The 25,808-nt window shown below is 46.0% G+C and overlaps 4 non-coding genes across 4 annotated transcripts; all 4 read left to right on the top strand.

The window, feature by feature from the left end:
- The first annotated feature begins 14,543 nt into the window (after window positions 1–14,543).
- On the top strand, window positions 14,544–14,615 carry TRNAE-CUC. The gene has a single exon. It is a non-coding gene; the product is annotated as a tRNA-Glu (tRNA).
- Window positions 14,616–16,234: 1,619 nt separating this feature from the next.
- On the top strand, window positions 16,235–16,306 carry TRNAG-UCC. The gene has a single exon. It is a non-coding gene; the product is annotated as a tRNA-Gly (tRNA).
- An 884-nt stretch (window positions 16,307–17,190) lies between these two features.
- On the top strand, window positions 17,191–17,262 carry TRNAH-GUG. The gene has a single exon. It is a non-coding gene; the product is annotated as a tRNA-His (tRNA).
- A 957-nt stretch (window positions 17,263–18,219) lies between these two features.
- Window positions 18,220–18,292, top strand: TRNAK-CUU. The gene has a single exon. It is a non-coding gene; the product is annotated as a tRNA-Lys (tRNA).
- Window positions 18,293–25,808: the final 7,516 nt, after the last annotated feature.

Raw genomic sequence — 25,808 nt, 5'->3', positions numbered from 1 at the left:
AGGTCAGGAGATCGAGACCATCCTGGCTAACATGGTGAAACCCCATCTCTACCAAAAATACAAAAAATTAGCTGGGCATGGTGGCGGATGCCTGTAGTCCCAGCTACTCAGGAGACTGAGGCAGGAGAATGGCATGAACCCTGGAGGTGGAGCTTGCAGTGAGCCGAGGTCGCGCCACTGCACTCCAGCCTGGGCGACGAGCGAGACTCCGTCTCAAAAAAAAAAAAAGAGATATTGCAACCAAGGGATTTAGCCATGTCATGTTTTTGCAGCCATAGGCCTATCTGAGATCATCATCTTTTAGTACTTGCCAAGTGAAATTAACACAAGGACCAATTCCAAATAGGGTCACTGTATTAGGGTTCTCTAGAGGGACAGAACTAATAGGATATATATCTATATCTATATCTATCTATATAGAGATCTGTATCTATATCCATATCTATCTAGCCATCTAGACTGGTCATCACCAGTCTCCTTTCTGTCTCTCTAGATTTATTAATATCTATATAGACATGGATATCTACATAGGTAGACATATATAAAGGGAAATTTATTAAGTATTAACTTACACGATCACAGGGTCCCACAATGGGCTGTCTGCAAGCTTGAGGAGCAAGGAGAGCCAGTCTCAGTCTCAAATTGAAGAACTTGGAGTCTGATGTTCGAGGGCAGGAAGCATCCAGCCTAGGAGAAAGATGTAGGCTGGAAGGCTAGGCCAGTCTCTCATATTTTTCTGCCTGCTTTTTATTCTAGCTGTGCTGGCAGTAGATTGTGCTCACCCAGATTAAGGGTAGATCTGCGTTTCCTAGCCCACTGACTCAAATGTTAATTTCTTTTGGCAACACCCTCACAGACACACCCAGGATCAATACTTTGTATCCTTCAATCCAATGAAATTAACACTCAGTATTAACCATCATAGTCACTAAGCCATCTTTACCAGTTGGCTCTATTTTAATACAGAATCTAGAGGCCCACATAGCACTCTTCTCAGAATGCTTCTAACCAAACTATTCAAGTGACTTTAAAACATAATAATTTGACTATGACAGCCCAAGTGAAATATACTATAATGCTGAAAAAGAAATGCAAAAATATTTTTCAATAGTCATATTATGGTGATAGTGTTGGTATTGTTATTCTGAGATTATTTTAGGTATATCATGAGATAAAACAAATGGTTAATAATGTTGGTGTCTCTGAGAACCAGAATTTTTGGTGTGGAATAAAGAGATACATATTTATGATTGATGAAGTTAAGAGAAAACTCTGTAATTCTGAATTTAAATTGCAAATATAACTCTGAGCTCATGGTGTATTTTATCCTTAAAATTTTCCCAGCTTTATCCTGAAAAGGCCTGGAAACAATGATCCAGTAAAAATAAACACCTCTAGTATTCAAATTGTGCTATGTAAATACCATTTCCTGTTAAAAGGAACCAACAAACAACTCCTTGGGTAAGTGGCTGATTTCAGGTTTGGGGCAGGTATTGTCCAAGATAGGCAAGGAAGCTTTCAAAGAGTGTTAGGATTGTAACAAAAGAACTTAGGAGCCAACTAGAGTAGTTCCCACTGGCCAAAGATGGGACAATTTAAGTATCAAAATGGATACTATCTGCAATGGATTGAAATTCATAAAATATGCTTAAATCCATGAATTCACAATGATACTTAAAAACACAATGATATGGCCGGGCGCGGTGGCTCAAGCCTGTAATCCCACCATTTTGGGAGGCCCAGACGGGCGGATCACGAGGTCAGGAGATCGAGACCATCCTGGCTAACACGGTGAAACTCCGTCTCTACTAAAAAATACAAAAAACTACCCGGGCGAGGGGGCGGGCGCCTGTAGTCCCAGCTACTCGGGAGGCTGAGGCAGGAGAATGGCGTGAACCCGGGAGACGGAGCTTGCAGTGAGCTGAGATCCGGCCACTGCACCCCAGCCTGGGCGACAGAACGAGACTCCATCTCAAAAAAACAAAACAAAACAAAACAAAACAAAAACACAATGATACTTAAAAATCATTGGTCGTTGTTGGAGAATGCTGGCAGATCAACTCATTATTTTAAAAACTGCTAGTAATTGGAAAGAATCAAGTGTTTATCCTGGTTTTCTTATGGGAACTGTATCTTAAGATGAGGGGGATATTTCTCTTTATAGAAGCATTCCAGTAAATAAATTAAGAAGGGATAGTATAATTAGAATATCAGCATCTTGTAACTCCAAGTGAATTAATATATCTAGGCAATGGTCAACAATGACTGTGGCAGGACACAGTGGTTCATACCTGTAATCCCAGCATTTTGGGAGGCTGAGGTGGGAGGATTGCTTAAGCCCAGGAGTCCAAAACCAGTCTGGACAACATAGTAAGAGCCCATCTCTATATAAACAAAAAAAACAATGGCTGTTATTCATCATAAAAACAGAGATAAACATGTTTTCCTGATCATAGAGTATATAACTCCACCTTGCATGAAGTAGCCATACCAAAAACAAACGAGCAAACTTCAGTCTGAATCTGATTAGAGCTAACTACTAATTTACAGGAAATATAGGAGACATTAAATGGTACCTCAAAGGTGCAAATTCAGACTTTGCGAATACCCTACAGGACAAATGACCTGGGTTCGTTCGTTCTTTTCTTTTTCTTTTTGTTTTTCTTTTGAGACAGGGTCTCCCTCTGTCACCCAGGCTGGAGTGCAGTGGTACAATCTCGGCTCACTGCAACCTCTGCCACCTGGGTTCAAGTGATTCTCATGCCTCAGCCACCTGGGTAGCTGGGATTACAGGCATGCGCCACCATGCTCAGCTAATTTTGTGTTTTTAGTAGGGATGGGGGTTTTGCCATGTTGGCCAGACTGGTCTCGAACTCATGACCTCAAGTGATCTGCCGCCTCAGACTTCCAAACTCTTGAGATCATAGGTGTGAGCCACTGCACTTGGCTGATGTCGTCAACTACTTTTTAGTCATTCTGATAGGTGTGTAATGATATCTAATTTTGGTTTTAATTTGTATTTCCCTCATGGCTAATGATGTAGAAAATATTTTTATGAGCTTACTTGCCATCTGTATATCGTCTTTGAGGAGATGTCCCTTCATGAATTTTTGCTTGTTTTAGCGTTTTCTCATTGGATTTTTTTGTTTTAACTGTTGACTTTTGAGAGTTCTTTTTTTTTTTTTTTTTTTTTTTTTTTTTTTTTGAGACGGAGTCTCGCTCTGTCGCCCGGGCTGGAGTGCAGTGGCCGGATCTCAGCTCACTGCACGCTCCGCCTCCCGGGTTTACGCCATTCTCCTGCCTCAGCCTCCCGAGTAGCTGGGACTACAGACGCCCGCCACCTCGCCCGGCTAGCTTTTTGTATTTTTTTTAGTAGAGACGGGGTTTCACCATGTTAGCCAGGATGGTCTCGATCTCCTGACCTCGTGATCCGCCCGTCTCGGCCTCCCAAAGTGCTGGGATTACAGGCTTGAGCCACCGCGCCCGGCCGAGAGTTCTTTATACATTCTAGATAATAGTCCTTTGTTGGGTATGTGGTTTGCAGATATTTTTCTTTTAGTTGGTAGCTTGTCTTTGTTTTTTTGTTTGTTTGTTTTGTTTGAGACGGAGTCTTGCTCTGTCGACCAGGCTGGAGTGCAGTGGCCGGATCTCAGCTCACTGCAAGCTCCGCCTGCCGGGTTCACGCCATTCTCCTGCCTCAGCCTCCCGAGTAGCTGGGACTACAGGCGCCCGCCACCTCGCCCGGCTAGTTTTTTTGTATTTTTCAGTAGAGACGGGGTTTCACCGTGTTAGCCAGGATGGTCTCGATCTCCTGACCTCGTGATCCGCCCGTCTCGGCCTCCCAAAGTGCTGGGATTACAGGCTTGAGCCACCGCGCCCGGCCGGTAGCTTGTCTTTTCATCCTTTTAACAGGGTCTTTTGCAGAGCTTAATTTTAATGAAATCTAAAATTTCAGTTTTTCCTTTTATAGAGTATGCTTTTGGTGTTAGGTCTTTGTATACCCTAGATCATGAAGATTTTCTCCTATGTTTTCTTCTAAAGATTTTACATTTCGCATTTAAGTTGGTGATCCATTTTGAGTTAGTTTTGGTATAAGATATTAAGGTATGAAACTTAGGTTGAGGTTTTGTTTTGTGTTTTTTTGGTTGGTTTTTTTCCCCATGGATGTCCAGTTTATTCAACAATATATGTTGGAAAAGCTCTTTCTGCCTTTGAATGCTTTTGTACCTTAAAAAAAAAAAAAAAGCAGTTGGAGGCCAGGTATAGTGGCTCATGTTTACAGTTCTAGCACTTTGTGAGGCCAAAGCGGGAGGATCAATTGAGGCAGGGAGACCAGACTGGGCAATATAGTGAGACCCCTGTCTCTATAAAATATTTAAAAATTTGCTGGGCTCAGTGGCTCACACCTGTAATCCCAGCACTTTGGGAGGCTGAGACGGTCGGATCATCTGAGATCAGGAGTTCGAGACCAGCCTGGCCAACATGGTGCAACCCAGTCCCTACTGAAAATACAACAATTAGCTGGGCCTGATGGCATGCGCCTGTAATCCCAGCTACTCAGGAGGTTGAGTCAGGAGAATTGCTTGAACCTGGGAGGCAGAGGTTACCATGAGCTGAGATCGCGCCATTGCACTCCAGCCTGGGCGACAAGAGCGAAACTCCGTTTCAGGAAAATAAATAAATAAATAAATTAGCCTGCTATGCTGAGACAGGAGGACTGCTTGATCCCAGGAGTTCGAGGCTGCGGTGAACTATGATTCCATGATTCCACCATTGCACTCCAGCAGAGTGAGCCCCTGTCTCAAAAAAAAAAAAGAAAAAAGAAAAGAAAAAAGAAAAATCAGTTGGGTATATTTGTGTGGGTCTACTACTGGGTTTTCTATATTGTTTCATTGATCTGTATATTTAGCCCTCTGCCAATACCACACAGTCTTTTAATTCATGTAATTCTTTTTCTCTTCTTTTTCTTTTCTTTTCTTTTCTTTTTTTTTTTGAGACAGTCTCGCTCTGTTGCCCAGGCTGGAGTGCAGTGGCATGAATGATCTCAACTCACTGCAACCTCTGTGCCTCCGGCTCAGGTGATTCTTCTGCCTCAGCCTGCCTAGTAGCTGGGATTACAGGCACACACCACCACGCCTGGCTAATTTTTGTATTTTTAGTAGAAACGAGGTTTCGCCATGTTGGCCAGGCTGGTCTCGAATTCCTGACCTCAACTGATCTGCCTGCCTCGGCCTCCCAAAGTGCTGGGATTATAGGTGTGAGCCACCACGCCCGGCCTCATTTAATTCTTTTTAAAAATTGTTTTAGCTATGTCCGCTTCTTTGCCTTTGATATAACTTTTAGAATAATCTGTTCTTTTTTTTTTTTTTTTTTTGAGACAGAGTCTTGCTCTGTTGCCCAGGCTGGAGTGCAGTGGTGCCATCTCGGCTCACTGCAAGCTCCACCTCCCGGGTTCACGCCATTCTCCTGCCACAGCCTCCCGAGTAGCTGGGACTATAGGCGCCCGCCACCATGCCCAGCTCATTTTTAGTATTTTTAGTAGAGACAGGGTTTCACAGTGTTAGCCAGGATGGTCTCGATTTCCTGACCTCATGATCCTCCCGCCTCCACCTCCCAAAGTGCTGGGATTACAGGCATGAGCCACTGCCCCCCGTCTCTTGTCTTAAAGTTACAGATTTTTAAAACAAGATGGTGGCTCATGCTGTAATCCCAGCACTTTGGGAGGCCAAGGTGGGTGGATCGCCTGAGCTCCGGAGTTCAAGACCAGCCTAGGCAACATGGTGAAATCTTGTCTCTACCAAAAATACAAAAAAATTAGCTGGGTGTGATGGCATGCACCTGTGGTCCCAGCTACTCTGGAGACTGAGGGGGGAGGATCGCTTGAGCCTGGGCGGTGGAGACTGTGGTGAGCTGAGATTTCGCCACTGCACTCCACCTGGGTGACAGAGTGAAACCTCGTCTCAAAGGAAATAATAATAATAATAATAATAATAATAATCTTGTCTGTATCTATAGAAAATCCTGCTAGGATTTTCCCTTCTTTTTTGTTTTGTGTAGACAGAGTTTAATTCACTCAGTGTTGCCCAGGCTAGAGCGCAGTAGCATGATCTCAGCTCACTGCAACCTCCACCTCCCAGCCGCCGGCCTCGGCCTCCCAAAGTGCTAGGATTACAGATATGAGCCACCGCACCTGGCCCCCTTCATTATTTTTTTATTGTGGTAAAATACACACAACATAAAGTTCACAATTTTAAGTATTTTAATGTGTACAATTCAGTGGCGCTTAGTACATTGAAAATTTTGTCTGCTGGGCGTGGTGGCTCATGGCTGTAATCCGAGCACGTTGGGAGGCTGAGGCAGTTGGATCCCCTGAGATCAGGAGTTCAAGACCAGCCTGGCCAACATAGCAAAACCTCATCTCTACTAAGAATATGAAAAATTAGCCGGGTGTGGTGGTGTGTGCCTGTAATTCCAGCTATTTGGGAGGCTGAGGCAGGAGAATCACTTGAACCCAGGAGGCCGAGGTTGCAGGAGGCAGAGTTTGCAGTGAGCCGAGATTGTGCCACTGCACTCCAGGCTGGGTGACAAGAGCGAGACTCTGTCTCAAAAAAAAAAAAAAAGAAAAAGAAAAGACAGAAAGAAACGAAAATGTTGTGCAACCCTCAAACCATCACCTCTCTCTAGTTCCATAACATTTTCATCACCCCGAAAGGAAATCCTGTACCCATTAGCCAGTCAGTCCTCAGCCTCTGGCCATCACCAGTCTGCTTTCTGTCTCTCTAGATTTATTAATACCTGTTCTGGACCTTCATATAAATGGAATTACACACTATATATTTTGTGTATAACTTTGACCTTTTGTGTCTGGCTTTTTTTTTTTTTTTGAGACGGAGTCTTGCTCTGTGGCCAGGCTGGAATGCAGTGGCACAATCTCGGCTCACTGCAACCTCTGCTTCCCGAGTTCAAGCGATTCTCCTGCCTCAGCCTCTAGAGTAGCTGGGACTACAGGCACGCGCCACTATGCCCAGCTAATTTTTTTTTTTTCGTATTTCTAGTAGAGATGGGGTTTCACCATGTTGGCCAGGATGGGCTTGATCTCCTGACCTCGTGATCCGCCTGCATCAGCCTCCCAAAGAGCTGGCATTACAGGTGTGAGCCACCACGCCCGGCGTGTCTGCCTTCTTGAGCATAATGTTTTGAGGCTTATACAAGTTGTAGAATGTATCAATACTTCCTTCCTTCTTATGTCTGAATAATATGCCATTGTATTTATATACCACAGTTTATTTAGCCATTCATCTATTAATGGAATTTGGATTGTTTCCACTTTTTGACTGTTATAAATAGTGCTGCTACCAACGTGCATGTACAAGTATTTTTTTAAGTGCTTGTTTTCAGTTCTTTGGGGTACATACCTAGGAGTGAAATTACTGAGTCATATTCTATATTTAGTTATGTTTAGCTTATTGAGGAACAGCCAAACTGTTTTTCACAGCAGGTATGTCATTTTACATTCCCACCAGCAATACAAGAGGATTTGAAGTTCTCCTTATCCTAACATTTGTTATTTTCCATTTTAAAAAATTATAGCCATCCTGGTGGTGAAGCGGTATCTTATTGTGATTTTATTTGCATTTCTCTAATGACTCTTTTTTTTTCTTTTTTCTTTTTTTTTTTTTTTTTTCTTTTTTTTTTTGAGGCTGAGTCTTACTCTGTCCCCCAAGCTGGAGTGCAGTGGCACAATTTCGGCTCATTGCAACTTCCGCCTCCCGCGTTCAAACAATTATCCTGCCTCAGTGTCCTGAGTAACTGGGACTACAGGTGTGTGCCACTACACCGGCTAATTTTTGTATTTTTATTATAGTTTCACCATGTTGGCCAGGCTGGTCTTGAACTCCTGACCTCAGGTGATCTGCCCATCTTGGCCTCCCCAAGTGCTGGGATTACAGCCGTGAGCCACTGCACCCAGCTGACATTGAGCATTTTTTCACATATTTATTTTTTCATTGGGTTATTTGTCTTTTTTTGTTGAATCATACCCCCTTCATTTTTAAAGGATGTTTTCACTGGATATAGCAATCTGAGTTGACAGTCTTTTCCCACAGCACTTGAACAATTTTGTGCCACTTCCCTCTGGCCTCCATGGCTTCTGATGAGAAACTGGCTTTCTAACTTGGTTGAACATGGGAGAAAACCCAACAAAACAACAAAATTAAAAAAGAAAAAGAGAAAGAAATCTGCTTTTATTCAAACTGCTTTCCCCTCACTGCATTCATATTTTTTTTTTTTTTTTTTTTTTTTGAGACGGAGTCTCGCGCTGTCACCCAGGCTGGAGTGCTGTGGCCGGATCTCAGCTCACTGCAAGCTCCGCCTCCCGGTTCACGCCATTCTCCTGTCTCAGCCTCCCGAGTAGCTGGGACTACAGGCGCCGCCACCTCGCCCGGCTAGTTTTTTGTAGTTTTTAGTAGAGACGGGGTTTCACCGTGTTAGTCAGGATGGTTTCGATCTCCTGACCTCGTGATCCGCCCGTCTCGGCCTCCCAAAGTGCTAGGATTACAGGCTTGAGCCACCGCGCCCGGCCGCATTCAATATTTTTTATTTGTCTTTAGCTTTCAGCAGTTTGACTATGATGTGTGTCTTAGTTCATTTAGTGTTACTATAAAGGGATACCTGAGGCTGGGTAATTTATAAAGAAAAATGGTTTATTTGGGTCATGATTCTGATGGCTGGAAAGTTCAAGATTGGGCACTATATTTGGTGAGGGCCTCAGATTTCTCCCAACCATAGTGGAAGGTGAAGAGAAGCTGGTTTGGGCAGAGATCAATGGCAAGAGAAGAGGAAAGAGAAGAGGTAGGTGACATGCTCTTTTTAACAACCAGTCCTTGGAGGAACTAAAAGTGAGAACTCATTTGTCCGTGAGGGAGGGCATTAATCTATTCATGAGGGATCCACCCTGATGACCCAAATACCTCCCATTTGGCCCCACCTCCAATATTGGGGATCAAATATCAACATAAGTTTTGGAGGGGACAAACATCCAAGCTATTGCAATGTGCCTTGGCCTGAAGTAGTTTGGATTTATCCCGTTAGGAGTTCATTCAGCTTCTTGAATTTGTAGATTTATCCCTGTACCAAATCCTTTGATACTTTTTTTTGTCATGTTCTCTTCCTCTTCTCCTTCCAGGAATTTGCTGATGCAAATGTTAAATCTTTTTTTTTTTTTTTTTTTGAGACTGAGTCTCGCTCTTTCACCAGGCTGGAGTGCAGTGGCACGATCTTGGCTCACTGCAACATCCGCCTCCCAGGTTCAAGTGATTCTCCTGCCTCAGCCTCCCCAGAAGCTGGGACTACGGGCACGTGCCACCATGCCCAGCTATTTTTTGTATTTTTAGTAGAGATGGGGTTTCACCATGTTGGCCAGGATTGTCTTGATCTCTTGACCTCGTGATCCCCCCCCCACCTTGGCCTCCCAAAGTGCTAGGATTACAGGCATGAGTTACCGTGCCCAACCTAAATCTTTTGTTATAATTTACAGGTCCCTGAGGCTCTCGGCTCATTTTTTCCCCCAGTCTATTTTGTTTGTTTTTCAGATTGAGTTTTGTTTTGTTTTGTTTTTGAAACAGGGTCTCACTGTGTTGCCCAGGCTGGGGTGCAATGGCACGATCTTCACTCACTACAACCTATGCCTCCCAGGTTCAAGCCTCAGCCTCCCAAGTAGCTGGGATTATACGTGTGTGCCACCATGCCCGGCTAATTTTTTTTGGATTTTTAGTAGAGATGGGGTTTTGCCATGTTGGCTAGCCTGGTCTTGAACTCCTGGCCTCAAGTGATCTGCCTGCTTCAGTGTCCCAAAGTGGTGGGATTACAGGCATGAGCTATTGTTCCTGGTCCAGATTGAGTAATTTCTACTGTTCTTTCAGCTCACTTATTCTTTCCTTGGGGGTAGCCTCATTACCACTCGCTGAGTTTGGGTGAAAATCCTGACTCTCTATTAAGTTTCTTCTGCTACCACCCCAACAGGAAAGGGAAGGGATGACTCCTAATATACTTGCTGGTGGTAGAAGTCTAGGCACCCCATTCAGTCTTTGCCGGAATAGGAGAGGACAAGCCACAGTTTGTTTTTGCATTTGACTGGAATAGAGCAATTATTCTGCATTTGGCTGGAATAGAGCAATTATTGTCTAAAAGTTTTCTGTTTTGCTAGACTGCCTCATTCCTAATCCTTTGGCTAGAGATAACAGACTTTTGTTAGGGATTTTTTAGGCTGCTCCTATTGAGATTTCCAGGTTGCTGATTCCTTCAGCTCCAAGTATGGGGTATATGAGGCAAAAAGAAAGTCCACAGAAATCAGCATTGTGTCCTGCCTTTGTTTCTGGGGCTCCTAACTGGTCTACCTCCTTCTCTCCACATTTCAGTCTTCTTAGGGTTGTTTTATATATAATGTCCAGGGAGGAGGACTAGGGAAGTTCACATCTACTCAATCCTCCCTGATCCATTCTCTTTTATTCACTTGTTCATATGTCCATCACCACGCCCAGCCTAGGTGTATTTTTATATTTTCAATACCTAGTCTGGCACATGATCTGTAAATGTTTTTAAAAAGGAAAACAGGCCAGGGACGGTGGCTCATGCCTGTAATCCCAGCACTTTGGGAGGCTGAGGCTGGCAGATCACCTGAGGTCAAGAGTTTGAGACCAGCCTGGCCAATATGGTGGAACCCCGTCTCTACTAAAAATACAAAAATTAGCTGGGCGTGGTGATGGGCATCTGTAGTCCCAGCTACTTGGGAGGCCGAGGCAGGAGAATCGCTTTAACCCAGGGGTGGAGGTTGCAGTGAGCCGAGATCACGCCACTGCACTTCAGCCTGGGCGACAGAGCAAGACTCTGTCTAAAAAAAAAAAAAAAAAAAAAAAGGAAAATAGAACTCAGAGTGAAGTGAATGAGTCACACTCCTTCCTCATCCACCATTAAGTATGCATTGCTGGCAAGAGGAGGATGCTTAATCCTGTCTTGGTGCTTTGACGAGATTCTTTCTGGTGCTTTCATATTTAGACAAGTGGTTAGCTCCCATAGCTCATAGTTTTCTTCCTCCGTCCTTTCTTAACAAAAAATTACCAGCAGGTGGCAGAATAATTGATGAAAAAGTACTGTTGACCAAAACAGGAGGCTGATTTCCTCTGCAACATAGAAAAATAAATTCTGCTACATTGTCCCCACCCTAGGTGAGATCCCAAGATGTTGTTTTGAAGGTTAGATGCTTTTTGTTTTTCAGCCTTTGTCCAGTGAAAACAGCTAGGGTAAAAGGAAGTGGGCTCTATTAGGCTCCTTGGTGACATGACAACAGTATTCTTGTTGTCTTTGTGAAAATAAATGTCTAGCATTTAGTTACTTGTCTTCCTAATTTATGGCATTTAAACCCATAGAAAGGTAGAGACTGGATGAGTGGAAGATTTAAACAATGTTTCTTATGGAGACTGGATGAGTGGAAGATTTAAACAATGTTTCTTAAACAACTTTTTTTTTTTTTTTTTTTTTTTTTTGAGGCGGAGTCTCGCTCTGTCGCCCAGGCTGGAGTGCAGTGGCCAGATCTCAGCTCACTGCAAGCTCCGCCTCCCAGGTTTACGCCATTCTCCTGCCTCAGCCTCCCGAGTAGCTGGGACTACAGGCGCCCGCCACGTCGCCCGGCTAGTTTTTGTATTTTTAGTAGAGACGGGGTTTCACCGTGTTAGCCAGGATGGTCTCGATCTCCTGACCTCGTGATCCGCCCGTCTCGGCCTCCCAAAGTGCTGGGATTACAGGCTTGAGCCACCGCGCCCGGCCTTAAACAACGTTTTAACATTGATATTTCAAAAGCAAAACAAGACCAGGCTTGGTGGTTTATGCCTGTAATCCCAGCACTTTGGGAGGCCGAGGTGGGAGGATCGCGTAAGCCTAGGAGTTCGAGACCAGCCTGGGCAATATGGTGAGGCCTAGTATCTCTGCTACCACACACACAAAATTAGCTGGGTGTGGTGGCCGGAACCTGTATGTAGTCCCAGCTACTCAGGAGGCGGAGGTAAGGAGCTCACCACTGCACTACAGTCTGGGCAACAAAGTGGGACCATGTCTCAAAACAACAACTACCAGAATCCCCCCAAACTCCATATCTCACCATCCATTTTTTTCTGTCGGGCCCTGCTGATATACACACGTCAGTGATGATTCAATCTTTCAATTTTTAAATTCATTATCAAAAGTATTTTCTGATGTAAGAGTGTGTTTGGGGAGTGGGGTGGCTTTTAAAAATTTCTGCTTGAATTCATGGGCACAGAATTCATCACTTGGGGTCATCTGACCAAAAAAGACCTGAAGGGGAGGCTTTTGATTGTTTCATTTTTTCCTTAACCTTTTATTTTTTAAAACTTCAAGCTTACAGAAAAGCTGAAAGTACAATATAGTGAACACAATTCACTAAGATTTTTTTCTTTCTTTTTTATTTATTATTATTATTATTGTATTTTTGGTACAGACAGGATTTCACCCTGTTTCCCAGACTGGTTTCAAACTCCTGAGCTCAAAGCAATCCACCCGCCTCAGCCTCCCAAAGTGCTGGGATTACAAGCTTGAGCCACCATATCCAGCCTGCGTTTGCTTTCTTTTCTCGCTCGTGAAGTTAATTTGCAACACATTAATGCATGCACCCCAGTTTTCTTTCTCTTCACTCCCTCTTTTTCTTCCTCGCAATTTTTGTGTTGCTCTTGTCGTCCAGGCTGGGTGCAATGGCGCCATCTCGGCTCACTGCAACCTCTGCCTCCCGGGTTAAAGCGATGCTCCTGCCTTAGCCTCCCGAGTAGCTGGGATTACAGGTGGGCACTACCATGCCTGGCTAATTTTGTATTTTTAGTGGAGACAGGATTTCACCTTGTTGGCCAGGTTGGTCTCGAACTTCTGACCTCAGGTGATCCGCCCGCCTCAGCCTCCCAAAGTTCTGGGATTACAGGTGTCTGAGCCACCGCGCCCGGCTTCCTCATAGTTTTTTTTTTTTTTTTTTTTTTTTTTTTTTTTTTGAGACGGAGTCTCGCGCTGTCACCCAGGCTGGAGTGCTGTGGCCGGATCTCAGCTCACTACAAGCTCCGCCTCCCGGGTTCACGCCATTCTCCTGCCTCAGCCTCCCGAGTAGCTGGGACTACAGGCGCCGCCACCTCGCCCGGCTAGTTTTTTGTAGTTTTTAGTAGAGACGGGGTTTCACCGTGTTAGTCAGGATGGTCTCGATCTCCTGACCTCGTGATCCGCCCGTCTCGGCCTCCCAAAGTGCTAGGATTACAGGCTTGAGCCACCGCGCCCGGCCCCTCATAGTTTTGTTTTGTTTTGTTTTTGAAACGAAGTTTCTTATTGCCCAGGCTGGAGTGCAATGGCACAATCTCTGCTCACTGCAACCTCCACCTCCCGGGTTCAAGTGATTCTCCTGCCTCAGCCTCCTGAGTAGCTGGGACTATAGGTGCCCGCCACCACGCCTGGCCACTTTTTGTATTTTTAGTAGAGACGGGGTTTCACCATGTTGGCCAGAATGATCTTGATCTCTTGACCTCGTGATCTGCTCGCCTCGGCCTCCCAAAGTGCTGGGATTATAGGCGTGAGCCACCGCGCCCGTGACCTCGTGAGTTTTAAAGGTTCAAGACCCTGAGCTTCTCTTAGTCTCCCACTAGTGAGTTGAGCTCAGATCCTGCTCAACCAAGTACCTGTTGGCCTAGTGATTTTCACTTGTCAGTAATATTTGTTTTAACAGTTTGGCCTACAATTAACACGACATGAAAAAAAGGTACAGTGAGCCCAGGATCTCCTAGTGTTACTCTCATGACGTCTTTTATATTCCTTAAGTAAAAGTTCCTGGTTGTTTCTGGCAAAGACGTAGCTGGGTCTCTACTTTTCTAATGATCACAATTCAGGAAATCACTGCAACTACAAGGAGGTGAGTTTCCTCTCTGTCTCATCCTCTTCTCTTCGGACGTTCATCTCTGGTCTTGGGGACTGTAATCACGCGTACGCGATGCTACATAGGCTCTGAGAGCCGGGCTGGAGAATTCTTTCACAATGTTTTCTACTCCAGGAAAGAAGTACCGGGAAGAAGCCCCAACATAGGAAAGGCCCAGTATGGAAGTATCTCAGAATCTAGGCAGCGAAAAATAATATGTAAAAGAATAAGTGTAAATAAACGTTTAGTTAGAATCATATAATTTTTTTTTTTTTTTTTTTTTTTAGGAAGGATCTAGCCCTGTCATCAAGCAGCAGTGCAGTGGCGCGATCATGGCTCACTGCAACCTCTGCCTACCGGACTCAAGCGATCGGGCCTCCCAAGTAGATGGGACTACAAGCAAGCGCCACCAAGCCCGGCTAATATTTTTGTGCTTTTGATAGAGCCCGGGTTTGCCAGTTTGCCCAGGCTGGTCTCGAACTCGTGAACTGAAGCAATCTGGCCACTTTGGCCTCAATATTTTAGGACTTAGGGGCATGAACCACAGCACTTAATAGAATCATATATTTGTAACAGTGATGCCTTAATAACTTCCCTGGTGGTCTAGTGGTTAGGATTCGGCGCTCTCACCGCCGCGGCCCGGGTTCGATTCCCGGTCAGGGAAGGAACGATTACCTTTTTCTTCCCCTCTGCTTTTCCCTCAGGATCTTTTAAATAAACGTTATCTGCTAGTCAATCTCCCCCATCCCACTAAAATCTGAAATACAGAAAATGTAAAAAAATACAAATAAATCGCTCACAATTCTATCTCCCAAAGACCACTTTTAATATCTAGATTTTGAAACAACGTGGATGTATGCTATACATACTATTTTATCGCCAGCTGTTTTTGTTGTTGTTGAGACGGAGTTTCGCTGTCTTTGCCCCAGGCTAGAGTGCAGTGGCGCGATCTCGGCTCACTGCAAGCTCCGCCTCCCGGATTCAAGCGATTCTCCGGCCTTAGCCTCCCAAGTAGGTGGGATTACAGGCCTGCGCTACCACGCCCGTCTAATTTTGTATTTGTGGTAGAGACGGGGTTCACCATATTGGTCAGGCCGGTCTCGCACTCCTGACCTCAGGTGATCCACCCTCCTCTGCTTTCCAAAGTGACGGGATTATAGGCATGAGCTACCATACTCGGCCAACATCAGCTATTTTTAAGGTTAACAATATATTTCTAACACTTTGCAGTGAAAATAAATATCCTTCAGTAACGTATTTTCTTTCAATTTAATTACTGAATTTTCGAAAAGGTCATATATTTACATGATTTAGGATTCAAATATGCAAAAGGACAGAACTGATAAACCTGACTTTAACCTCTACCATTTATTTTCTCTCTAATGATGTAACCGCTAAGTTTCTTTTTCTTTTTTTTTTTTTTTTGAGACGGAGTCTCGCTCTGTCAGCCAGGCTGGAGTGCAGTGGCGGGATCTCAGCTCACTGCAAGCTCCGCCTCCCGGGTTCACGCTATTCTCCTGCCTCAGCCTCCGGAGTAGCTGGGACTACAGGCGCCCGCCACCTCGCCCGGCTAGTTTTTTTGTATTTTTTAGTAGAGACGGGGTTTCACCGTGTTAGCCAGGATGGTCTCGATCTCCTGACCTCGTGATCCGCCCGTCTCGGCCTCCCAAAGTGCTGGGATTACAGGCTTGAGCCACCGCGCCCGGCTAAGTTTCTTAATTATAATGTTAGAGATGTTTTATGCAAATGCAAGTACATGCATATATACATACGTATATATATTTAAACATTCTCTCCCCCTTGTACAAATGGAAGTAATCGATACATACTTTCTGCACTTTGCCTTTTCCATTTAATAGTATATTTTAGAAGTACTTACAGATTAGACATGAAGAACTTCCTCATTCTTTCTTCTGGCATATAGCATTCTGTTGTATGGATTTTCCGTAATTAGTTTAGCCAGCTTCCTACTATAGACACTTAGGTTATTTCTAGCCCTTTGCTATTTGGGAAAAAAAAATGCTGTCATATATGGTCTTGTACATATGTAATTTTGCGAATGTGTGGAATAAATGCCCAGGAAACTAGAATTGACTTTTCTTAAAGCTGTGAAACAAGATACTACCACAGAATTTTCAATGGGAGAAATTCTAGAGAGCTTCCTTTTAATTTTCCTCTTGTAGGTTTTTCCTGCAGTCTAAATTTCTTAGTCTAGAAATAAACGGGAAACCCAAACCTGGTTATTTAGTTCTCATAAATAAAGGAAGCAGTCTCGTTTCACATGCGTTGGTGGTATAGTGGTGAGCATAGCTGCCTTCCAAGCAGTTGACCCGGGTTCGATTCCCGGCCAACGCAGCGTTGGTTCTTTTCCTCTCAGCTTTTTAGACTGAGTAGACCTGGAAACCGAGCAAAGCAGGGAACAGAGAAAAAGAGCTTTTGACAACTTTTGTGTCCTGCGTCTGCACCAGTATGGTCTGTCCCTCCCACAGCAAACATCTGCATTTTGGTAACTGCACGTGCGAGCCAAGCCCTTCTGATGGGTTCGGCCGCCGGCGTCGCCTGAGTTAACAATAACTCTCCTTCTAGGGGTCTAGGGAAGTGTCTGAAATAGAGGCTGGTTAGATTTGTTTTTCTGAATCTGCAGAGGTGGCTCTGATATACTGATGAGTCAAGATGAGGAAGTCAGCACAAGCTCCCACAATGCCAGTGAGAGAGTACGCAGCGGTTCTTGTGCCTGTGACGGAAGCAAGAAATAATTAAGACGGGGCTCTCATCCCCTCCCCAGCTCACTTAGCTCCGTTTTTCTTCCGCTTCCACCATTCTGGGAAGAGAAACCTCAATTCCATGGTACAGGCTGCAGATGTAATTTGTAAAATCCTTCGAGGCTGCCCCTCGCATCCCTGGGCTTGACTGATTCTTTGGAGGGGGAAGAGGGGAATGGAGGCAGAGAGGCGAGAGGCGACGTGGTCCCGGGTTGCAGCTGACGCTTTCTGCCTTCTAGTCAGGACCTGAGCCCGCCGCCGCCCGGCAGAGCGGGTGGTGCTACAGCTATCATCAAGGGATTTAGCGTCTAAGAAACTGATTCGGGTGTCGGGAGCTTCAAGGTTGCAGAATGGAAAAGTTTGGAATTGATTGATGTGGACCTCACGCACCTGCCAAATAAAAAGTAGCACGAAACAGCCATTCCTATTCCAAGAGGCATTGAATACAGCTGCTGTGCGCCGCCTTGCTGGTGGCTCGCCGTGATCGTATAGTGGTTAGTACTCTGCGTTGTGGCCGCAGCAACCTCGGTTCGAATCCGAGTCACGGCATGTTGGTCCTAACTTGCTCTGGTGGCTCTTCTTTTTCTTTTTTTTAAATTAGCACTTTTAAAAGAGTTACATGCTTGTAATTCTGCCTTTGCTTAAGGCATCCCCGCGGAACTGCAGTCCACAAATTCGGTGAATAACAATAGCTCCAGGCCGACGTGGTGGCTCCCTCCATTACGTAATCCCAGCAGCTTTGTGAAGTCTCGGAGGCGGGAGAATCCCTGGAGCCCAGAAGTTCGCGACCAGCTTGAGACGCCTCCACACACACTTAGAAAAAAAATTTTTTTAAGATGGTGGCGGGCGCTTTTGGTCCCAGCTACTTAGGGAGAGTGAGGTGGGAGCATCGCTTGAGCCCGGGAAGTAGAGGCTGCAATGAACTATGATCGCGCCACTGCACTCCAGCCTGGGCAACAGAGCGGGACTCTGTCTCAAACGGCAATAGTTCCAGTTGGCTCACACTGCGGCTCGCCCACCAAGGCGCTAGGCAGCCCAGGCGGGAAGCTTTAGAGCAGTATGGAGGCCCACGGAGCTGGGACCACGGTTGTTCTTTTGGCCTTCACTTGAGCAGAGGAGAGAACTCTTCCCTGGTGACTCTGGAACTCATTGCCTCTTCCAGGATGGAGAACTAAAATGCTTTGCAGAGAGGTCTTTGCACCTCTCATCTGAGTTTCCTCGGGCTCTTTCGCACCCTCCTCTGAAGTCGGTGAGGAGGTTCCATCAGTGGAAGGACAGGACTCGTGATTCCCGAGTCCTCCGCGAGGCTTCCTGGCTCTCTGCAGCCCCCATCGCTCTCTAAACCTCGGATTCCTCCGTGGCAAAAAGCTATTATGAAAAGGCTATTGCCGTGTCCACCAGTCCTAGGTCCTGAAACTTCTTTCACAGGAAATAATATACAATTAGATCATACAACCGCTACATCAGTGGAAAATGATTTCATATAGGAAGCACAAAGCAACGGCTGCCCGGCTAGCTCAGTCGGTAGAGCATGAGACTCTTAATCTCAGGGTCGTGGGTTCGAGCCCCACGTTGGGCGCTGTGATTTTATTTAACCCTCTTGGTTTGCTACCATAGAAACATTAACTTCTAAATCGCCAAAGCGGCTACTGTCCTTATATGGTAACTGACTCCAGAAATCGTCTCCATTCACCCCAAATTCATCAAGAAAAGAGGAATCTGGGACAGGCGCGGTGGCTCACGCCTGTAATCCCAGTACTTTGGGAAGCCAAGGCGGGCGGATAACCTGAGGTCAGGAGTTCGAGACCAGCCTCAACATGGAGAAACCTCGTCTCTACTAAAAACACAAAATTAGCCGGGCGTGGTGGTGCATTCCTGTAATCCCAGCTACTCCGGAGGCAGAGGCAGGAGAATTGCTTGAACCTGGGAGGCGGAGATTGCGGTAAGCCGAGATTGGGCCATTGCACTCTGTCTCAAAAAAAAAAAAAAAAAAAAAAAGAGAAAAGAAAAGAGGAATCTGGGGATTCTAGTGTCTGTAGTGACCACGTGCTTCCAATCCACGATGGGCTTCTCAACTGGGCAAAGGCAGACAAGCTGAGCAGCTCTGAGGAGAGTCCGAAACCACTCCGACAGTGCTCCACGGAGAACAGCCTTAGGACGGCTCCAGAGGGAAAAATACTGGTTCTCTTCTTGTTGGTGGGAAATTTGAATGGGGTTTTGAAAGGCCTTTGTAGTGAGTTAAAATATTCTCAGCTAGGTGCTGGGGAGCATCTGTTTGCTTTTTAGGTTTTCAAGCCTTGATCAGCCGCAAAGGGCTGTAAAATACAACCAGTTTAGGAAGGTCAGGAAAGAGAGGAGAGGGCTCTAGAAAGAAGTTGAGGAGGCGGAGGAGAGAAGCGGAAGAGCAAAGAAAAGGAGGAGCGAAGACAAACGGGTAGGGCAGCGAGTAGGGAGTTTACAGTTGCAGTCTTACTTGATGAGTATAGGCTGCCACTCCAGAGTGCTGGGCCCACTACTTTGAATTAGTTATTGATCCATTGGAGAACTTTTTTCTATTCCCGAAATCCTGGAGGTGTTTGCCTTGGAGTTGTTTGCCTTACATTTGTTCCTGCTAAATTATCTTTAACTGTTGCTTTGGCTGGAGTAGGTTAAGTTGGTTTGCCAGGTGGGTGGAAGCCAAGATTGGCACCATTCAAGAGACACTCCAATTTTTTTTTTTTTTCTTGGGACAAAGTCTCGTTCTGTCGCCCAGGCTGGAGTGCAGTGGTCGGATCTCAGCTCACTGCAACCTCCGCCTCCAGGGTTCAAGCAATTCTCCTGCCTCAGCCTCCTGAGTAGCTGGGATTACAGGCGCCCGCCATCACGCTCAGCTAATTTTTGTACTTTTAGTAGAGACAAGGGTTCACAATGTTGGCCAGGCTGGCCTCGAACTCCTGACCTCGGGTGATCTGCCTGCCTCAGCCTCCTAAAGTGCTGGGATTACTGGCATGACGCACCGCTCCCGGCCTGAACATTCATTTCTAACTCCTCCTACAGATCTTCCACCTCCTTTCCCTCAGGATCATTTACCAGTACTTTTTATTTTTTAAGAGTATAAATATGCTTTAGTCTCACTTACATATAGTCCACCAACCATCTCCAAAATGACGAGTTATTCTCCAAGTGTGGTCCCAGGACAAGCATCTTCAGTATCACCTGGAAACTTGAGACAAATGCAAACTGTTGAGTGCCACCTTAGACCTATTGAATCCGAAACCTATTGGAGGGTGGCTCCAATAATCTACGACTTAACAAGCTCTCTAGGTAATTTGGAATGTTCAAGTTTGGGAACCACTGCATTAGGGCAGCCTCCTTCCCTATTAACCGAGGTATATCATGTTCTTGGATAGGAGACTTGACATCGTAAAGACAGAGCCTCTCCTTTACTTGGTGTCTGAATTTAACATGGTTTTCATAAACTGTCCAAAGAAGAATTTTTTATTTTTTATTCAAACTATACAAATATGATTATAAAGTTCAAAAGTAAAATATCAAGCAGAAATATCCAAGGAATTCTATTTTTTTTGTTTGTTTGTTTTTGAGACAGCATCTCTCTCTGTTACTCAAGCTGGAATGCAGTGGCATGATCTTGGCTCACTACAACCTCCACCTCCCTCAGGCTCAGCCGATCCTCCCACCTTAGCCTCCCAAGTAGCTGGGACTACAGGCGCTTGCCATCATGCTTGGCTGATTTTTAAACTTTTTTTTTGTTTGTCTGTTTTTTGAGACGGAGTCTCGCTCTGTCGCCCAGGCTGGAGTGCAGTGGCGCGATCTCGGCTCACTGCAAGCTCCGCCTCCCGGGTTCACGCCATTCTCCTGCCTCAGCCTCCTGAGTAGCTGGGACTACAGGCGCCCGCCACCGCGCCCGGCTAATTTTTTTTTTTTTTGTATTTTTAGTAGAGACAGGGTTTCACTGTGGTCTCGATCTCCTGACCTTGTGATCCGCCCGCCTCGGCCTCCCAAAGTGGTGGGATTGCAGGCGTGAGCCACCGCGCCCGGCCTGATTTTTTTTAACTTTTTGTAGAGATGAGGACTCACTGTATTGCCTAGGGTGGTCTCGAACTCCTGAACTCGATATGCCCACTTCAGCCTCCCAAAGTGTTGGGATTACAGGCCTGAGCCACTGTGTCCCACCTAATAGTAAATTTTTCTAAAGTTTATGTTGGGGAGGTTTTTTTTTTTTTTTTTTTTTTTTTTTTGAGACAGAGTCTTGCACTTTCGCCCAGGCTGGAATGTAGTGGCTAGATCTTGGCTCACTGCAAGCAGCTCCGCCTCCAGAATTCACGCCATTCTCCTGCCTCAGCCTTCCGAGTAGCTGAGATTACAGGTGCTCGCCACCACACCCGGCTAATTTTTGTATTTTTAGTAGAGATGGGGTTTCACCGTGTTAGCCAGGATGGTCTCGATCTCCTGACCTCGTGATCCGCTCGCCTCAGCTTCCCAAAGTGCTGGGATTACAGGCGCGAGCCACCGTGCCCCGCGGAGAGGTTATTATACGTTGTGAATGACAGGATAAATTGGTACAAGTTCTACAGGGTGCCTTATGACTATAGCTATAAAATTAAAAAACATTTTTTCTTGGAGACTGAATCTCACTGTGTCGCCCAGACTGGAATGCAGTGGCACAATCTAGGCTGCCTACAACCTTCGCCTCCCGAGTTCAAGTGATTCTCCCACCTCAGTCTCCCGAGTAGTTGGGATCACATGTGCGCACCACCACCCCTGGCTATTTTTTTTTGTATTTTTAGTAGAGATGGGGTTTTACCATATTGGCCAGGCTGGTCTCAAACTCCTAATCTCAGGTGATCCACCCACTTTGGCCTCCCAAAATCCTGGGATTACAGGTGTGAACCACCACGCCTGACTAAAAAAAGATGTTTAAAAGTTATTCTTTTAAACTTGTGTCATGGCCGGGCGCGGTGGCTCCCGCCTGTAATCCCAACACTTTGTGAGGCCCAGGCGGGCGGATCAACTGAGGTCGGGAGTTTGAGACCAGCCTGATCAACGTGGAGAAACCCTGTCTCTACTAAAAATGCAAACTTAGCCGGGCGTTGTGGCACATGCCTTTTACCCCAGCTACTAGGGAGGCTGAGGCAGAATAGCTTGAACCTGGGAGGCAGAGGTTGCGGTGAACTGATATCACACCATTGCACTCCAGACTGGGCAATAAGAGCGAAACTCCGTCTCAAAAAAAAAACGAAAAACAAACACACAAACAAAAAACCCACCTTGTGTCATGTTTCCCACAAGCAGATTTTTTTTCTTTTTGACACCTTTGGTATAAATAAGCAATTTTTCTTCTTCTTCTTCTTTTTTTTTTTTTACCTCAGCAACCCACATTTAGAAATTTTTCCTACAGATCTACCTTACGTGTGCAAGGTTATTCATGGAGCATTTTTTTTTTTTTTTTTTTTTTGAGACGGAGTCTCGCTTAGTTGCCCAGGCTGGAGTGCTGTGGCACGATTTCGGCTCACTGCAAGCTCCGCCTCCCGGGTTCACGCCATTCTCCTGCCTCAGCCTCCCGAGTAGCTGGGACTACAGGCGCCCGCCGCCATGCCCGGCTAATTTTTTGCATTTTTAGTAGAGACGGGGTTTCACCGTGTTAGCCAGGATGGTCTCGATCTCCTGACCTCATGATCCACCCGCCTCGGCCTCCCAAAGTGCTAGGATTACAGGCGTGAGCCACCGCGCCCGGCCTTTTTTTTTTTTTTTTTTTATCATAGAAAAACATTGGAAACTCTAAATGTCCGTCAGTTTGGAGGTAATTAAATTAGTGACAGCAAAACCGTACAATTACATGCAGTTCAGCTAGCTGTAAAGAAAAATAAGAGGTCGGGCGCGGTGCCTCACGCCTGTAATCCCAGCACTTTGCGAGGCCGAGGCAAGCGGATCACCTGAGGTCGGGAGTTTGAGACCAGCCTGACCAACATGGAGAAACCCCGTCTCTACTAAAAATAAAAAAATTTTCTGTGTGTGGTGGGGCATGCCTGTAATCCCAGCTACTAGGGAGGCTGAGGCAGGAGAATAGCTGGAAATTGGGAGGCAGAGGTTGCGGTGAGCTGAGATCGCGCCATTGCACTCCAGACTGGGCAATAAGAGCGAAACTCCGTCTTAAAAAAAAAAAAAAAAGAAAGAAAGAAAAACGAGAGAGCTACTGATAGTCCAGAATGGTACACTGTGATAGATTGAAAAAAATGGCTGGGCGCGGTGGCTAATGCCTGTAATCCCAGCTCTTTGGGAGACCGGGGCGGGCAGATCACGAGGTCAGGATATCCAGACCATCCTGGCTAACACAGTGAAACACCGTCTCTACTAAAATACAAAAAAATTAGCCGGGCGTGGTGGCGGGTGCCTGAGGCTGAGGTAGGAGAATGTCGTGAACCTGCAGTGAGCCGAGATCGCGCCACTGCACTCCAAACTGGGGTACAGAGCGAGACTCCGTCTCAAACAAACAAATAAACAAAAAAAAAAAAAAAAGAAAGAAAGAAAGAAAAGAAAAAAAGATGGTGGTTATATTTTGCAGCTTCTCTCAAGAGAGTCTATTTCTCCTCTGTTTGAATCTGGGATTGGCTATGTGACTTGCTTTGGGCAAATGTTGGTGCCTTCGCAAACCTGGCAGAAGAGGCTTGCACATGGGGGGATTACCTGCTTTTTCCTTCACTTGAAATCCTGAGACCATGATCTGAAGATCCCCCCCCAAGGAAGCCTGCTGGAGAGATCACATGAATAAAAAGATCCATGCATCCCACTTGTTCCAACCTATCCAGCTATACCCCAGATGTGTGAGTGAGGCCATCCTAGACCATCCAGCCCCAAATGAATCAGCTTGGACGAGAAGAATTTCCAAGCCAACTCACAGAATCACTAAAAGTAATAAATTATTGTTATTCTAAGTCAATAAGCTTGGAAGGGTTTATTATGCAGCAAAAGTGTATCAAAAGGGTGATGGTGGCCGGGCGCGGTGGCTCAAGCCTGTAATCCCAGCACTTTGGGAGGCCGAGACGGGCGGATCACGAGGTCAGGAGATCAAGACCATCCTGGCTAACACAGTGAAACCCCGTCTCTACTAAAAATACAAAAACTAGCCAGGCGAGGTGGCGGGCGCCTGTAGTCCCAGCTACTCGGGAGGCTGAGGCAGGAGAATGGCGTAAACCCGGGAGGCGGAGCTTGCAGTGAGCTGAGATCCGGCCACTGCACTCCAGTCTGGGTGACAGAGCGAGACTCCCCCTCAAAAAAAAAAAGGGTGATGGTAGTTGCAGGAAATATATACCTTTAATTATATATGCATAAACATCTTTGGAATGATACCTCCAAAATATAAATTCCTATATTGAAACAGCACACTGAGTACCCAGCATAGTGGATGAAAATAGATCAGGAAGTTTCAAAATAGTAGGAACAGGTAGAAGATCCTATAAGCTTTTGGGAGGAGAGATGGGAGAACAGTTTAAGGCAAATAACAAAGAATCAGAATGGGCTGGGCGTGGTGGCTCATGCCTGTTATCCTAGCACTTTGGGAGGCCGAGATGGGTGGATTACCTGACGTCAGGAGTTCGAGACCAGCCTGGCCAATATGATGAAACCCCATCTCTACTAAACACACACACACACACACACCACACACACACACACACACATTAGCTGAGTGTGGTGGCGGGCGCCTGTAATCCCCGCTACTCGGGAGGCTGAGGCAGGAGAATCACTTGAACTCGGGAGGCAGAGGTTGCAGTGAGCCCAGACCGCCCCATTGCACTCCAGCCTGGGCAACAAGAACAAAATTCTGGGCCGGGCGCGCTGGCTCAAGCCTGTAATCCCAGCACTTTGGGAGGCCGAGACGGGTGGATCACGAGGTCAGGAGATCGAGACCATCCTGGCTAACACCATGAAACCCCGTCTCTACTAAAAATACAAAAACTAGCCAGGCGAGGTGGCGGGCGCCTGTAGTCCCAGCTACTCGGGAGGCTGAGGCAGGAGAATGGCGTAAACCCGGGAGGCGGAGCTTGCAGTGAGCTGAGATCCGGCCACTGCACTCCAGTCTGGGTGACAGAGCGAGACTCCCCCTCAAAAAAAAAAAGGGTGATGGTAGTTGCAGGAAATATATACCTTTAATTATATATGCATAAACATCTTTGGAATGATACCTCCAAAATATAAATTCCTATATTGAAACAGCACACTGAGTACCCAGCATAGTGGATGAAAATAGATCAGGAAGTTTCAAAATAGTAGGAACAGGTAGAAGATCCTATAAGCTTTTGGGAGGAGAGATGGGAGAACAGTTTAAGGCAAATAACAAAGAATCAGAATGGGCTGGGCGTGGTGGCTCATGCCTGTTATCCTAGCACTTTGGGAGGCCGAGATGGGTGGATTACCTGACGTCAGGAGTTCGAGACCAGCCTGGCCAATATGATGAAACCCCATCTCTACTAAACACACACACACACACACACACACACACACACACACACACACATTAGCTGAGTGTGGTGGCGGGCGCCTGTAATCCCCGCTACTCGGGAGGCTGAGGCAGGAGAATCACTTGAACTCGGGAGGCAGAGGTTGCAGTGAGCCCAGACCGCCCCATTGCACTCCAGCCTGGGCAACAAGAACAAAATTCTGGGCCGGGCGCGCTGGCTCAAGCCTGTAATCCCAGCACTTTGGGAGGCCGAGACGGGTGGATCACGAGGTCAGGAGATCGAGACCATCCTGGCTAACACCATGAAACCCCGTCTCTACTAAAAAATACAAAAAAAACTAGCCGGGCGAGGTGGCGGGCGCCTGTAGTCCCAGCTACTCAGGAGGCTGAGGCAGGAGAATGGCCTAAATCCGGGAGGCGGAGCTTGCAGTGAGCTGAGATCCGGCCACTGCACTCCAGCCTGGGCGGTAGAGCGAGACTCCATCTCAAAAAAAAAAAAAAAAAAAAAAAAATTTCTGTCTCAAAAAGAAAAAAAAAATCAGAATGGCATCCGTCTTCTCTACGATGTTGAGGCGCTCTAGTCTATAACCATCAGGAACAAACCTATAGTCAAACCTGAGTATATTGGCTCATTGCAACA

This window comes from Trachypithecus francoisi, unplaced genomic scaffold (assembly GCF_009764315.1).
Source record: "Trachypithecus francoisi isolate TF-2019V2 unplaced genomic scaffold, Tfra_2.0 Lachesis_group5, whole genome shotgun sequence".
Taxonomy (NCBI): Eukaryota; Metazoa; Chordata; class Mammalia; order Primates; family Cercopithecidae; genus Trachypithecus; species Trachypithecus francoisi.
This window is presented reverse-complemented; position numbering and strand designations above follow the sequence as displayed.